Source organism: Lampetra fluviatilis, chromosome 14 (assembly GCF_964198595.1).
Source record: "Lampetra fluviatilis chromosome 14, kcLamFluv1.1, whole genome shotgun sequence".
Lineage (NCBI taxonomy): Eukaryota > Metazoa > Chordata > Hyperoartia > Petromyzontiformes > Petromyzontidae > Lampetra > Lampetra fluviatilis.
The window spans coordinates 6,502,766-6,517,109 of record NC_136288.1 but is presented as its reverse complement, the minus strand read 5'-3'; positions in this window follow the sequence as shown (position 1 = coordinate 6,517,109).

The window sequence follows — 14,344 nt, the reverse complement described above, 5'->3', positions numbered from 1 at the left end:
GTAGGGGTTTGGCAATCGTCGCAAAATCAGCGACGAACCGTCGGTAATACGACGCGAAGCCAATGAAACTCCTGACCTCTCCCACCGAGGTGGGAGTCGGCCAGAAGCTGACACATTGCGTTTTGGCGAGATCGGTAGCAATACCTGAGCGCCCCACGATGTGCCCCAAATAACGCACCGAATCGCGTAACAAATGACATTTTTGGGGTTTGAATTTCAAATTAGCAGCCCGCATTTTTAGGAAAACCGCCCGCAACCTCTGGAGATGTTCGTCAAAAGTTTTACTAAAGACGATAACGTCATCCAAATAAATCAGGCACGACTCCCATTGCAATCCAGCCAAAACCTGGCTGGATTGCAATGGGAGTCGTGCCGGCGCTGAGTGTAAGCCCATCGGCAACCGGTTGAATTGGAACAGGCCGTGCGGTGTACGGAAAGCAGTTTTAGGCTTTGAATCATCGTCCAGAGGAAGCTGCCAGAATCCCGAAAGTAAATCCAGTGTGGAGAAGAATCGCGCTCCCGCCAAGGCGTCCAGCGATTCGTCCATCCGTGGGAGCGGGTATGCGTCGGCAACCGAAATTTTGTTAAGGCGCCAAAAAGCAACGCAAAACCGCAACGAGCCGTCCTGCTTTTTAACCAGGACGATCGGCGCTCCCCAAGGGCTGGTGGAAGGAGAAATGATGTCGGCGGCTAACATGTCATCAATAGCCGATTTGACATGGTCCTTTTCGGCGGGACTTAACCGAAACGGATTCTGGCGTATTGGCGTGCTGTCACCCGTGTCAATATGGTGACACAGCAGATGAGTGCAACCCAAATCGTATTTGTCCCGACTGAAAACGTCGGAAAATTCCCGCAGTAGCGTTCTAAGCTGTTGGCGCTCTGAATTTGACAGGTCCGTCGATCCCGCACAAAGCGCATCGAGCCACCCTCCATCGCTGTCCGAATGTGGGTGCGGCTGGGGAGCAGTGCCGACGTGATTCGCAACAGGTTCCTCGCAGGGCACCGGCGTCGCGTGAGCAAGCACCGTCCCTTGAGGAACTACCACTGTCTGCGACCCCACATTGAGGACTGCGATGAAAGGGTCCCCGTCCCCTCTTACGACGGTCTGGGCCGGAATCAAATGAGGTCCACTAACCCCGGCCCTAGATGGTCCCAGCAGAATTCCCTGGTCCCCAATGCCCTCAGCGAAGGGCCGACGAAGTTATAGAGGCACCAACATTTGAGCTCCCGGCGGCACACGAACTGTTTTAACGACGAACGCTGGTACTGTTACGAACGCCGTCCGAGCCGCAGTAGGGGAAGGCAGGAACGCCATGCGTCGTCCCGACGGGAGCTCAATGCATCCCTGGTCTATTAAAATACGAATCGGCATTTTGCCCAAGAAGTCCGTCCCCAGCAGGCACGGAACCGCCAGCGAGGAAGAAACAAAAATCGGGCCCGACAATTTGATATCCCCGATACAAATTTGCGCTCGAATCTGTCCAATGATGCCAAGAGAGCCCCCGTTAGCAGCATAGAATGGGACGTTAACTGGCAGTAAAGGACGGCTCTGGACAGGTAGAATATTGTAAATGAGTTTGGAAATGATGGTCGCCGATGCCCCCGTATCGACCAGGATGCGTACCTCCACCCCGTCAATGTGTCCCACCACGGCCGACGACCCCGACGACGCGGCCACAACGCGATGGGCCAACATGGACCACTGCCTGGGTTCGATTTGAGTCCCCATAGTGGTGCGTGATGGCCCGTCGCAGCGCAATGTCGGCCCTCCGTTCGTTGCGGTGTGCGAGTGTGTGACGAGTGTGTGCTTGGGCCAAACATGAGGGGTGCCGCAACTCGCCGGATTATGTTGATGGAGCTTGGGAGGAGGAGGGCCGGCGTCCTGTCGAGGCGTCGTCCCGCGCTGCCGAGGAGAGCGGCACCCCGAGGCGACATGGCCCCGGACGCCGCAGTTGAAGCAACGCGGGAGCGCCGGCGGCGATGACGAACGGTCGAAGCGGCTCGACCCATCCCGGCCCGACCGTGCTCCCGTCCCCTGCTGCCGTCGACGGTCGACGGCGTAAACCTCCTCCGCCGGGAGGGTGGCTGCAGCCACCGCACGCCCGGCCGCTGCCCTGCTGGCTTTCCGACGCTGTGACAGCAGGTTGGCGTGGAGGAGCCGCGCAGCCTGGAGGGAACTCATCTCCGTGTCCTCCTGTGCAACGACGGCGATGTCCAGGTCGTCTGCCAGCAGGAGGATTTTTTCTGTGACCATGGCGTCCACGCCGTCGTCGTCCATTCGAGGGAAGGCCGTCTTCGCCAGTGCCAGGAGACTCGTCCTGTACGCCAGGGGCGACTCCTTTGCACCCCGCTGGCGATCGTAAAACTGCTGCCTGCATTCCGCTGAAGGTCCGTAGACCCCGGCCAGCAACTGCAGCGCCATCTGTAGCGTGGAGCGCTTCTCCCTCGGCGCCGATGTAAGGGCGGCGAGTGCGTCGCTGTCGAGGAGTGCCGGTAGCGCGCAGAGAGCCTCAGCATCCGACCACCGTGCCATTTCTTGGTGGGCGAGGAAGCGTCGCTGGAAGCCGCCCCAGTTGCCCTCCGCGCCAACAAACTCTTTGAGCGGAGGCAGCCGTTGGTGCAGCGCAGCGGTCGCCATGGAAGCTCGCAGGCTGCTGTCCCCGTAACTCGGCTGCGCTTCGGCGCGAACGGCAGATGGTATCGCCTGTCGCAGCCGTGATGACGCTCCCTCCGCTGGCGGTGACGCGGCAGCCCCAGCGAGAGCGATGTTGGACCCGAGGTTCAGGCCGGCCACGCCCTCAGCAGCTGCTGCGGCGATGGCGGGAGATTCAAAGTTTGAATCCGTTGAGATGGCGGGAAGGCGCATCGGACGTCGGTTCTCCTCGCCCCGTGGTGGTCCACCAGCCCCCAGCCGCGTGATGTGTTCGAGTGTGGCGGCAGCGGCGTAAAGCAGCTCCGCCAGCCTCGCGTGAGCCAGCCTCAGCCCTTCTGATGGCGGCTCCTCTTCATCCTGATGCCCCGGTAAGAATGCGTCCGGCCCCGGCTGCACGATGTCTTGTTGAGCCGTCTCGGGCTCGACAATTTCAGCGGTGTCCTCCACCTGCGGTACTCCGGCTCGAGCTGTCCGGCGCGTGTCCATGTTCGTAGTTGTTCTGACACCAGATGAAGTACCGTTGATGACTCTTGGACACCGTTGGTGAGGCACACGTATTTATTTCGTACAAGTAGTCACAACTGTGGACATACAATACTGGAGGGGGTATCGGCCCCCTCACCCGGCTAGCTGGGAATACACTGCTAGCTATCTCTGACCTACCTCCTAGTCCTCCACTAACGGGCTAGGGGAGGCTGTCTGGCCCGACACTGGTAAGTCGGGCTACGGTACCCGGAGTCCCAGAGCACTAGCTCTGGTTCTCGGGACCACGCCGCTGGCTCGGTCCTGCGCGGCCCTGACAAGGGCGGCGTCCCAGGGGAGTCCAGGGCTCTAGCTAGACGATCTTCGGTCTTCACTGGTTTAGCTTTAACATTCTGCCCCGAGCCCTCTGACACATCCCCCTTTATACTCCACCCCCGCTGAGGGGTGGGGCCCCGGGCTGCCTGGTGCGGACGTCGTTGAGAGCACCCCCCCCGTGCACTCACGTAGCCCCGCCCACTGTGTTTGTTTCCCATAAGCTGCCATGCATAACGGCTCTCTCTCTAACACCCCTACACATGTAATCAAGCACTGTGGAGGCTAGAATTGGTGGATCACAGGAATGTTGACAAAACTACCTTCCCGTGGGTGTTGAGGAGGTGCCATGCCCTGGCTTACCTAACTATTATATTTTGGTGTGGGATAGAGTGTTGTCCAGCCGCCTAACACAAGTAGCTTTTCTCTGGTTGCTCCAGTTTCCTTCCATTTGTAAACACTCATCAATTAGCCAATAACATCTTACTGTATATGGAGGACTCCAGAACTTTGGGTGGAATTTGGCACCGGCTCGCTGCGTTGGCTGCTGCCTTTCCGCTTGCCTGTGGTCCCCCCTCGTGCCTCTCAGTCGTCTATTCAAGAGTGATAAATTCATTTTGCAGCATCATCATTATGTTGTAAGTCATTATAATGTTGTAAATTACTCTGGAATTTTTAATTTTTACACAGGAAATGCTTACTCAGGCTCAACAGTGTTTTTTCAACAAGGACCAACTTCGGGGGTTTTGTTCAATTTCTTGATTATTTACCAGGTGGAAGTAAATCATAGTGGCGAGAGAAAACCATATGCATATGAGATGTAAAAAAATATGTATCTTATTACATCACAAAAATGCGTTTTAGAAAAGGTATTGTGATGCGGGAGAGATGAATAATTGCTTCAATAATATTTTTTTCCCCCAAACCACAATCTTTTTCAATTTTTATTGAAAAAAGTTTCTCCATTTCGGTTATTTTTTTTGTTGGCGGGGTAGCTCAGGCGTGTCATTTCAGAACTGCTTTTGGAGTTGTCCCAGCGCACTGCACTCGGCCCTGCTGATTCGATTTTTATGTGCCCTACAGCTGGGCGGACGATAATCATTTTTTGATCTCATTACACCAAACGAATAACTTGAAACCGTTACGCTTGGGAGATATTGTTGAAACGGAGCAGCACGCTCGGGATTTTCTCCATTCTTCATGCGACTAAGCATTACTGACTTCATCACATATAACAGGTGCTGACAGTATGTTTCATATATATTGCAAAGCACCCTATTTTATATTTTGTTCAATTAAATGAGCTTTTTTGGTTGGGAAGGCGGGGGGGGGACAAATACAACCTTGCTGTTTGTAAAGTGAGAACAACAAGCTGCTTTTATATCCAGCTTTAAAATGTTACATTGGCACCATTGGCCTTCAAAAGAGGTAGGGTTCTTGTGATTTTGATGCCTCTAGGATACATATAATCCACGAGCCCGCTTTCTAAAGAATTAAATGTTATTTAATTTCATTGGTGAAATAAGCACCTGTACCTGCCTCATGATATTATTTTAAACCCATAATCCAAGGCTGCAAGTGAAGGTGCAGCGCTGCAATTTCTTGCTTATGGCCTACACTGCCAGGCATCTTAGGAGAGGTGGATGGACCCACACTTTATCCCACCACTGCACGCTAGCTGCCAATCAATGAACTATAGTGTACCCATGATATACTGCTGGGTGTACAGAGGAATTGAAGGAGCATTTTCGTCATTTCAACCACCGTGCCAGGAGATAGAATCGGCGACCTCTGGATTGCAAGTCCAGTGAGCTGACCTTTACACTATTGCAGCATTCTAATTAATCCGTATTGATGCAGATAGTTTGAGAACATTTGCAATGTATAATTGTAGAATACTTCTACCCGAAACATCAGCATACTTCGTGGTACTTGATTGAGGCCACATGCTGCTGATGAGACTCATTGATGTGGAAAATAATTTCACTCTCACCCAATTTAAAAACTATTCGGAGCCAAATTAATTAAACTGTTATTCCCTTTCAGATATTAAACCTTAAAAAAATAGATTTGAAAAAAATAATCAACATTCCTTTTTCTTAATGAACCACAGTCTTTGACATTTTATGTAATTTATTTCATTATTACTCAATATTTCCCACCCTAAATTCCCAACTTTAAAATTCCAATAATGGAAAAATGGAAGAATTTAAGATAAACGTAATGATAAATTCAACCAAGATAAATGTATGGTTATATTACCATGAGTAAGTAATGTCATATAATACAATTTTTGCACTTTATTATTTTCATCATGCCATAATGACTTCAGCGTTTCATATAATAGGGAATAATTCATGTTCTTTGCAGCTAATGGGAATTTAAATCAGCAGGACACCTCCTTTGATCAGAACGTGTGAATGCCAACTCGCTTTTTTCTCTTATTCCTGTTGCAGGTGCTATGACACCATTACATTTTTTTGTGATGTGCACTTTCATTACATTAATTTAAATCACCACGCTTAGGAAAATAACTTTTATTTTGCTGTTGATTGAGCAATTATTACTTCATGGTCTTGACAGAAAATGCCACTTGAGAATGCAATCTCAATAATTGCGTAAAGATTTTTGTTTATTCTCTGAAACAATAAAAATGTCTTCATTTGTAGATTTTTTTAAGTTTTGCCTTCATCATGTTTTATCAATACATTCATTAATTTCACTTCATCAAAATGTAATTGTAAACCTACATTTATTTTGTCTCCCATTCTCACTTGTGAGTAGCACTCTATTGATGGAGTTCTTAATTTATCAATTCCTTTTCTATGGAAAACATTGTCATTCGCAAATGTGTAGAATGCTCTGGGATTCTCCAGATTGGTCATTGGAGATCAATATTTAAAATCACTTTTTCATTATGATATTAAAGATGCAATTGTATATGAATCTGTTAGGTAATTAGTAATGTAACATTTTTTTACTTATGTATGGTGTACTGAAGCATGCTTGGCAGAAAACATTATGACTGATTTGGCTTTTTTAACACGGGGTGGTGGACTGATAGCTGCAGAGTTCTAAATGTAAATATATTTGTATCGTGAAATGGCACAGTTGGAACATACGATGCAAAGGTGATTGGCTCATGCTGCGACACGAATGCTCGTCTCACAATCAGAGAAGGTTTTGAGTCCCGTTCCTGGCCAGTGGTTGACACAGCTCACCGTTGATACAATGAGCATCGTCTCAACTATTTTTTTTGTTGTTGTTCCTCCAGACAGGCTTCTACCAAAAGAATGTGCTATATTCCAACGATTGTCAGGGTTGCCAAGAGAAATGGTGAGCACTGTCCAGGTTGCTCTCTCGTGAAAATTAAAATGTTGTGAGGAATGACCATTGGATTGTCGCATGACACAACAACAAGATCTCAGGCTGAGTTGAACAACAGGTCATCAACATATGCTTTGGGTCTTTCGGTAAAGACATGTAGTTAGTTTCAAAGAAAATAACAAAAAAACTACGTTTTGATCGCAACACAAGCGGTCGTCATCAGGAAAAAGGGGGTTAGATTCTAAAGACAACTGAAAACATCCAAGAATGGTAACTTGCCATCCTCTTCCACCTCTATGGGGAATTTGATGGCTGGGTGTATGGAATTCATGTGGTTGAGGAATTGGTTCAGAGCTGGTCGGCCATGTGGCCAGATGACGTACCTCTTCCACAAGGACGGACGTAGAGTGGATGCCTGGATGGCATCTGTCTCAAATTTTTCCATGAAAACATTGCCGACAACTGGAGATAAGGGAGAACCCATTGGGGCACCTTCAACTTGTTTGTAGAATGTTCCATTCCAGGTAAAGTAAGTGTTGGTGAGGGAGTGTCTCACCATGGCCAGTACATCAGCATTCAGTCCTTGTTGGACCAAATCTTCAATCATTGCAATGGTGCCAGGCACAGGAACTTTTGTAAACAAAGAGACCACATCGAAACTAACGAGCAAATCACCTGGATATGGTGAGATGTCCTTAATTAACAATACCAAGTGAGCTGAGTTAATTACAGCTGAGGTGGTCTTACCAGTGAAAGGTTGTAAGGTCTCAGACAGAAATCGGGCTAGTTTGTAGGTGGGTGAGTCAATGGTGGAGACGATAGGACGAAGGGGTGTCCCTTCTTTGTGGATTTTTGATAAGCCATACAATCTGCGTGGACTAGCAGCAGAGGGTTTTAAGGAAAACAGCTTGGTTGGTTCGATTAAAAATGTCGAATCAGTGATGATATTGTTGGTTTTAGTGACGGGGCTGTTGGTCGGATCTCTTTTAATTTTGGTATAGCTACCATCATTAAGTAGGTATGTAGATGACACGTTCGTCATCTGGCCACATGGCCGACCAGCTCTGAACAAATTTCTTAACCACATCAATTCCATACACCCAGCCATCAAATTCACCATGGAGGTGGAAAAGGATAGCAAGTTACCATTTTTGAATGTTTTCAGTTGTCTTTAGAAGCTAACCCCTTTTTCCTGATGACGACCGCTTGTGTTGCAATCGAAACGTCGTAGTTCTTGCTTGTTATTTTGGTATTTTTTTTTAATCTATCTACGTGACTTTACCGAAAGACCCAAAGAATATGAATTCCTGCAGTCACAAAAGCTTTAAGTCAAGATTTAGGTCATCAACAGTTTAACGCTTACAAGAATATATTTGAGCTTACTCCGAATCTGTCCTTACAGCTTTTTTAAACCAGATGATCAGCATCATATTACAGCAGAACCCCTTTTAACGACAGTAATTGGTTCCACGAAACCGGTCGTTAAGTGATTTGGTCGTTAAGCGAGTATAGGAGGCTTAAAGGCTTTATTCGTTTTGATAGCATCGAAATTTACACTTTTTCACCCAAAAAAACGTAATTTATAATATTTAAACAATTGCTATAAATACATAAAGATACTAACGACATTCTAAACACAAATTATTAAACGAAACATCGTTAACCAGTGCATTAATTAATATCGTCAACAGAAAATGTTGGTTAGCGAACACATTGGGCTGTACAGAGGCCCGTCGTTAAACGATTCGTCTCTAACAGGGGTGTTGTTAAACATGCTGTTGGTGCCAATGCCAGGGAGCATAGGAAGCCAGGTCCTTTATGAAACCAAAGTCTACTTGATTACTATGCAAGTAGCAGGTGGCTTAGCACAAACAAAGTGTCACAACACGCTATTCGTGAAAATCCAAAGGCAATGTTGCACCTTTCATTTGCAAGTTCACACACGCACACATGCACGTTTACACATACACACATGTGTATGCTTGCATACACTGATTCACACACCCATGTGCATGCCTGCACACAAAGACAGATCCCTCTAGAGCATTTAACAGACTGTTGGGGCGATTGATGTGAGCGATCACCTATGAATGCCAGCTGGGCATATAAGGAGGTCGGTCAGCAGCACCACCACGTCCAGTGCTGATGTTTGCACACCGAGTGCAGTATCCATTTGAGACTGAGTCGACCTAGGGGAGGCCTAGGACAGGTGCAGATAATCGTCACTTTTGTTGGCTATGAGCGGGAATCGAACTCGGGTCGCCAGGTTGGTAGCGCAGCGCGTTAACCGCTACACTACCGCTCCCCACTCATATACATATATATGCACACACACAATCGTGCTTGCAGATGCACCATACATACTACGCACATGCCCACACAGGCATGCACGAATAAATATCCTACATTTATCTCCATACTAGCATAAGTACCCGGCGTTGCCCGGGTGAAAAATATATTTCTTAATAACCTTACATATATACACAGATGGGCTGCTACCCCCCCCCCCCCCAGCCACGATCTCCTGGGCCGCTGTGCAGTAATATGTACGGCCTATAGTGTGGTGGGGTGTCGAGGCCTAGTACCGTGCAGAGCCTCCGGCCTCGCCTAAATTGCCCCGCGGCTGAAGCTGGGTACAGGGGCCGTAACCCCCCCCCCCCCGCGCTACAATAATATTGTTTAATCGCTATAATTTTATTGTCTACCGACCCTATAATAGTAATTGCACACATTGTGGTGGGCGGGGAGTGAAGAGGACGTGAAACTTTGATGAATTTACCTCAGAGTCGCGTGTTAATGCGTGCGCATATTTTTTACGGGAATTAAAAATGGCGTCCACCCCGCAGCGAATGCGTCGCTACCCGTTGCCAGGGGCAACCGCCGTCCAATGAAACTGCGTATGGTCCGGCGACACACAGACAAACAGACACACACACAGACAGACAGACAGACACACACACAGACAGACAGACGGACAGACAGACAGATTTGCGATTTTATATATATAGATGTTGCAGCGCCAGGTGCTGTTGGCATTTATTTTGGCTGTCATGGCACTTAATCGATATTTTGAGAGCCATGCCCAGCTGCCTGTTTCCTTCCAGTGCCGACATTCACACACTGTGTAAGGTGCCCATTTTAGGTTGAGTTTCTAACTCAACCCAGTCCAGGTTCACATACTGCGTGACTGATTTTGACAGTGAAGATTGAACCCGGGTGGTCGGTCTGTTGTACAATGTTGTCAAACGCTACCTCACCACTCCTCAACAAAGACAAAGATTCCCTGCATAGCCTTAGCATCCTCTTGGGGCAAGTGCTGCTCTTCAGAATTTATGTTGTGTTTAGTTTGTTGTCCTTCCACTCACCTCCATTTAGCACGGTTGGCTACGTACGGTGCGAAAGAAGTTCAACATACACACATGCTGTATAGAGCGAGCACTTATGAACGCAGGTGCGGCTCACAAGGGGGTGCGTGGCCAGCACCATGCCCAGCCCCCTTTGTCTCCCGAGTGGCGATGTTTACACACTCAATCAGGTACTTATTTGAGGCTGAGTCGACCTAGGGGAAGCCCAACTTCATTAAAAATACTCGTCACTGGTGTTTGCCATGAGCGGAAATCGAACTCGGGTAGTCGGGTTCGTAGCACGATAACCACTACGCTATGGATCCTCACAACACACACACAATGTTATTTAATATGCAGAAATTTACAAAAAGATTGTTTTCATATATCACCGTATATGTTTTGCTATTTAGCATTCAGGGCAATTTCACATGTATTTGCGACGTCTTGAGATTTAAATTAGATATACAATCCATTCGTGTATTTTATTACTCGAGTATGGCAGAAACCTTTCAACTTGCCCAACAAAACATTATATTACACTGTAATTGGATTTTGTTTTATGGTAATATGTTTGTGGATTTTTTTTCAAATTAACAGGAAAATGACTGTCATTCTACTCCGAATATTATTATTAACACACTTGAATCGTTGAAGTTTTCCAATGCATATGCTCATTTAGAATGGCTCTGGTATAGTTTATTTTGAATTTTACAGGGCATGTACATATATCTAAAAGTGTTTACACTCTGTGTAACATGGGGTGATAAACCATTGAAATCAGATTAACGGAATTATTTTCTCGGTTACAGTTCACTCCTGAATGTAGCTTTAGAAGTTGGTATCATTTTTCAAAATTCAGTGTCAGTAGACAAATCCAGAACAATCATCACACTCTCTGAACTGTTTGGTAAACGTATTTCGTAATCTTCCACCGCTGTGCACGACTATAACCCGAGACGGTGTTGATACGTCAAGAAAGTTACTATGCTACGTGTAGGTGGTTCAGTTGTAAAAGTGAGCAACTCGCAATCAGAAGGTTGCGAGATCAAATCCTGGTTAGGGGTTGCCTCGGCCCGTCATCCCTCTGGAGTGTATCTAAAAGAACTATCACATTGTCGGGGGAAGTCAACAGCAGTTGTCCTTTGGAGAGACTCTTCCCTGCCATAGAAATGTTGAAAATTCCATGGACGGCTCGAGGCTGTGAACAGGAGATGAGCACGGCATCGGTGTTCATTTAAGCAGGGAATTGCTGCGACTTTGTGAGGTCGTTGTGTGTGCTCGTTTGTACCGGAATGTATGCATGGTCATGCACACGTGTGGGGTGTGCATGGTCATGTGCACGGGGTGTGTGTGTGTCGACGTGCAATTTGGAATTTTCACTTCTGGCCCAGGGCCACCAACAGGGATGAGCATCACCCTCTGCTTATTTGAGCACAAAGACTATTTGCGACTTTAGATGTTAATTCAAACAAAAGATGCATTCGAATTTCAAAACCATTGGGCATACATTGTAACAATGCCGTAACTTTTAATTCTCAGTGGTAGACTTTCAATGTTGTAATTTTTGCCCTGTGTAACGTTATATTGCATGTACATCCACATGTACATGCACACAGAGGTGTTTGTGTCATGCTAACATTTAGCGTTGTCTTACTTTGTAAGTGGTGCAGTGCCGTGACTGCTAATTGTATGTACATGCTTGAGCACGAACTTGCACATGACCTCGTGGGTGTTTTTCGCCCCCTTCCCCACTGCACATTCTGTGTTGTTTTATCGTTCACACTTTCAAATGTATTCTAGGAGGAACCTAAAAATCGTGCCCTGCGGCTGGCAAACGTTAACGGTGCACCGCTGTCATCGCCATAAATAATTCATCACGCGGCTGCTAATTGGCAGTGCGAATGCTGCATACTAATCGAATCATAACGCCACCTTTTTGGAATGTGCAAGCTGGATTTTTATACAGGCGTCCTCCTTCCTGCTCCCAACATTTTGCGCCATTGCCCTAACGGCTACCGTGGGGGAAATAAACTGAGCGCTAAAGGTGCAATTTACAAACTGGCACAATATTTCTGCCAGAAACAGAGCCCCCTTTTAGCATTGTGCACACAAAAGGGCAGCATCCGGCCAATAAAGGTGGCCTGAAAATGGAAGCATAATTAAGTTGGGCACGTTGTTAGCAATTATGGTTTATTAATATGCGGTGCTTCATATTTGATCCCTATTTGGCAGGGTGGTCGCTTGGCCAATGAATTGCCAATAAAGGGACAGCGATATCCCTAAACTCATGCCCCATAAACACTGACGTCCACTTCTGCTAATTTATCTGTACGGGATATAAATGTGAGAGGGAAAAAGACAAACCCTTTTCTTGTGAACACCAGAATTATTAATAACTGTCAAACATATCGTAAAGCACAGGGCCTGGTGACATTTGATGGGAGCCTGGGGCTGTTGTAGTTTTGAGGGCACCTCTTTGTACGTGCAATTCCTTCCCTTGACTGTTTTATCACCATCTGCATCTGAATCAAAACACTCCCATCGCAATTCACCTTTGCTATTTGCGTTACAGTACCCCAGCTGTGAAGTCACAGTCCTGTTACAAGCAAAGGAAACATAATTTGGAAGAGTTTGAGCATTACATTCGTACCGGCCAATGAAGCCAGAACGGGTTTGTTCAAATTATGGTGTGCTGGTCATATTCAGTTCACCAACTTACTTAATCTGGCCCCAGGCATCGGTCAAATATACAATTAAAAATGGCCCACCAAAGCTTTTAAATTTGCTTAACTGTCTTGGTCACCATATACCAGCTTCATAGTGACATGCGACATGGATGGAAATCAGTTGAGGTGTATATTCCTTGTGTACGTTTTAACATTTTGTGCACTATATTTTAAGTGCATGGTGGGCCTTGTTGTTTGACCATTGTATTAAAATCATCACACCGGGCACATGTCAGAACTTGTTGAAACCATGGGTTAGCTAACACCTGGATTCATACTGAAAATCTCAACAATGCCAGCTCAGTTTCTGTAACAAGGGCATAAAACACCCCAGGTCATACAACCTCTGCAACCAACAAGAACACTGTGAGGTAAATAAAGATGCATATGGGTTGATATTTCAAAAGAAATTCTCACATTGACTGACACACTTAGTCTTCTTGGTTCTTTCGGTAAAGTCACGTAGAAGGGAAGTAATAAAATAATAAAAATAAAACTTAATAAAATGAAATAATTCTCACGACGTTTCGGCTACAACGCAAGCAGCCGTCTTCAGGTGAAGAATGAGACACTACCAAGCTAGGAGCTTATATATAAACTGGGTTGGAGGTGGAAGAGCGCCTTAACAAAAAAGAATGTGCATATGAAGAGGAATTTAGCATATTCATGGAAAATGCGTAGGAGGTGGGCGGGGGGGGGGGTTTCAAAGGCATATTATGCCCATGCATTATGCAGGATCAACAGCACCAAGGGGGGGTGCAGGGAGTAGCATTAACAAAGGAAAGGAATGTTATTGATATGTAGCTGCAGTTACTAAACAACCACGTAGAAAACTAAAGTATAAACTACATAAAAAACTAAAGTATAAACTGCATAGCACCATCAGTATACTTACTATACTCTACAATAAGCTGAGTTACTAACAGCAAGTAATACATTACAATTCTACGTCGTAAAAATTATATAATATGCTTCCATCTAAACTTTATTCTCTTACATCACACGAGCATATACCGTACTATATACTGCCATAGATAAACCCAACATTAAATTATATACTGTATTACTATAAACCACCCTATACCTTATACATTTCAACATAACACTATGTATTATTCTACCCACCCTAATGTGTATCGAAATGGTTTATTACGTCCTTCCAATGATTGCTAAGCCAGAATCCATCTTCTCGGTTAAAATTGTCTCAGTGTTTGTATATGTGGATCGCCTCATGAACGAATCTCTCATGATAGCCAGATGGCTTGCAGAGAACCTCTGTCTTGGAGAAGTCAATGTCATGTGAGCCCACTGAGTTGTAACAGTGATCTGCCACGGCTGAGGTGTTTGTCCTACCGTGTTTCAGGTCAGCTTTATGTTCACGGATGCGGTCCGAGACATGTCGTTTGGTTTCCCCAATGTAACTGCTACCACAGAGGCAACTTAGTTTGTAGACACCAGGGTACTGTATGTCTGGAACCACATCTTTTACAGAC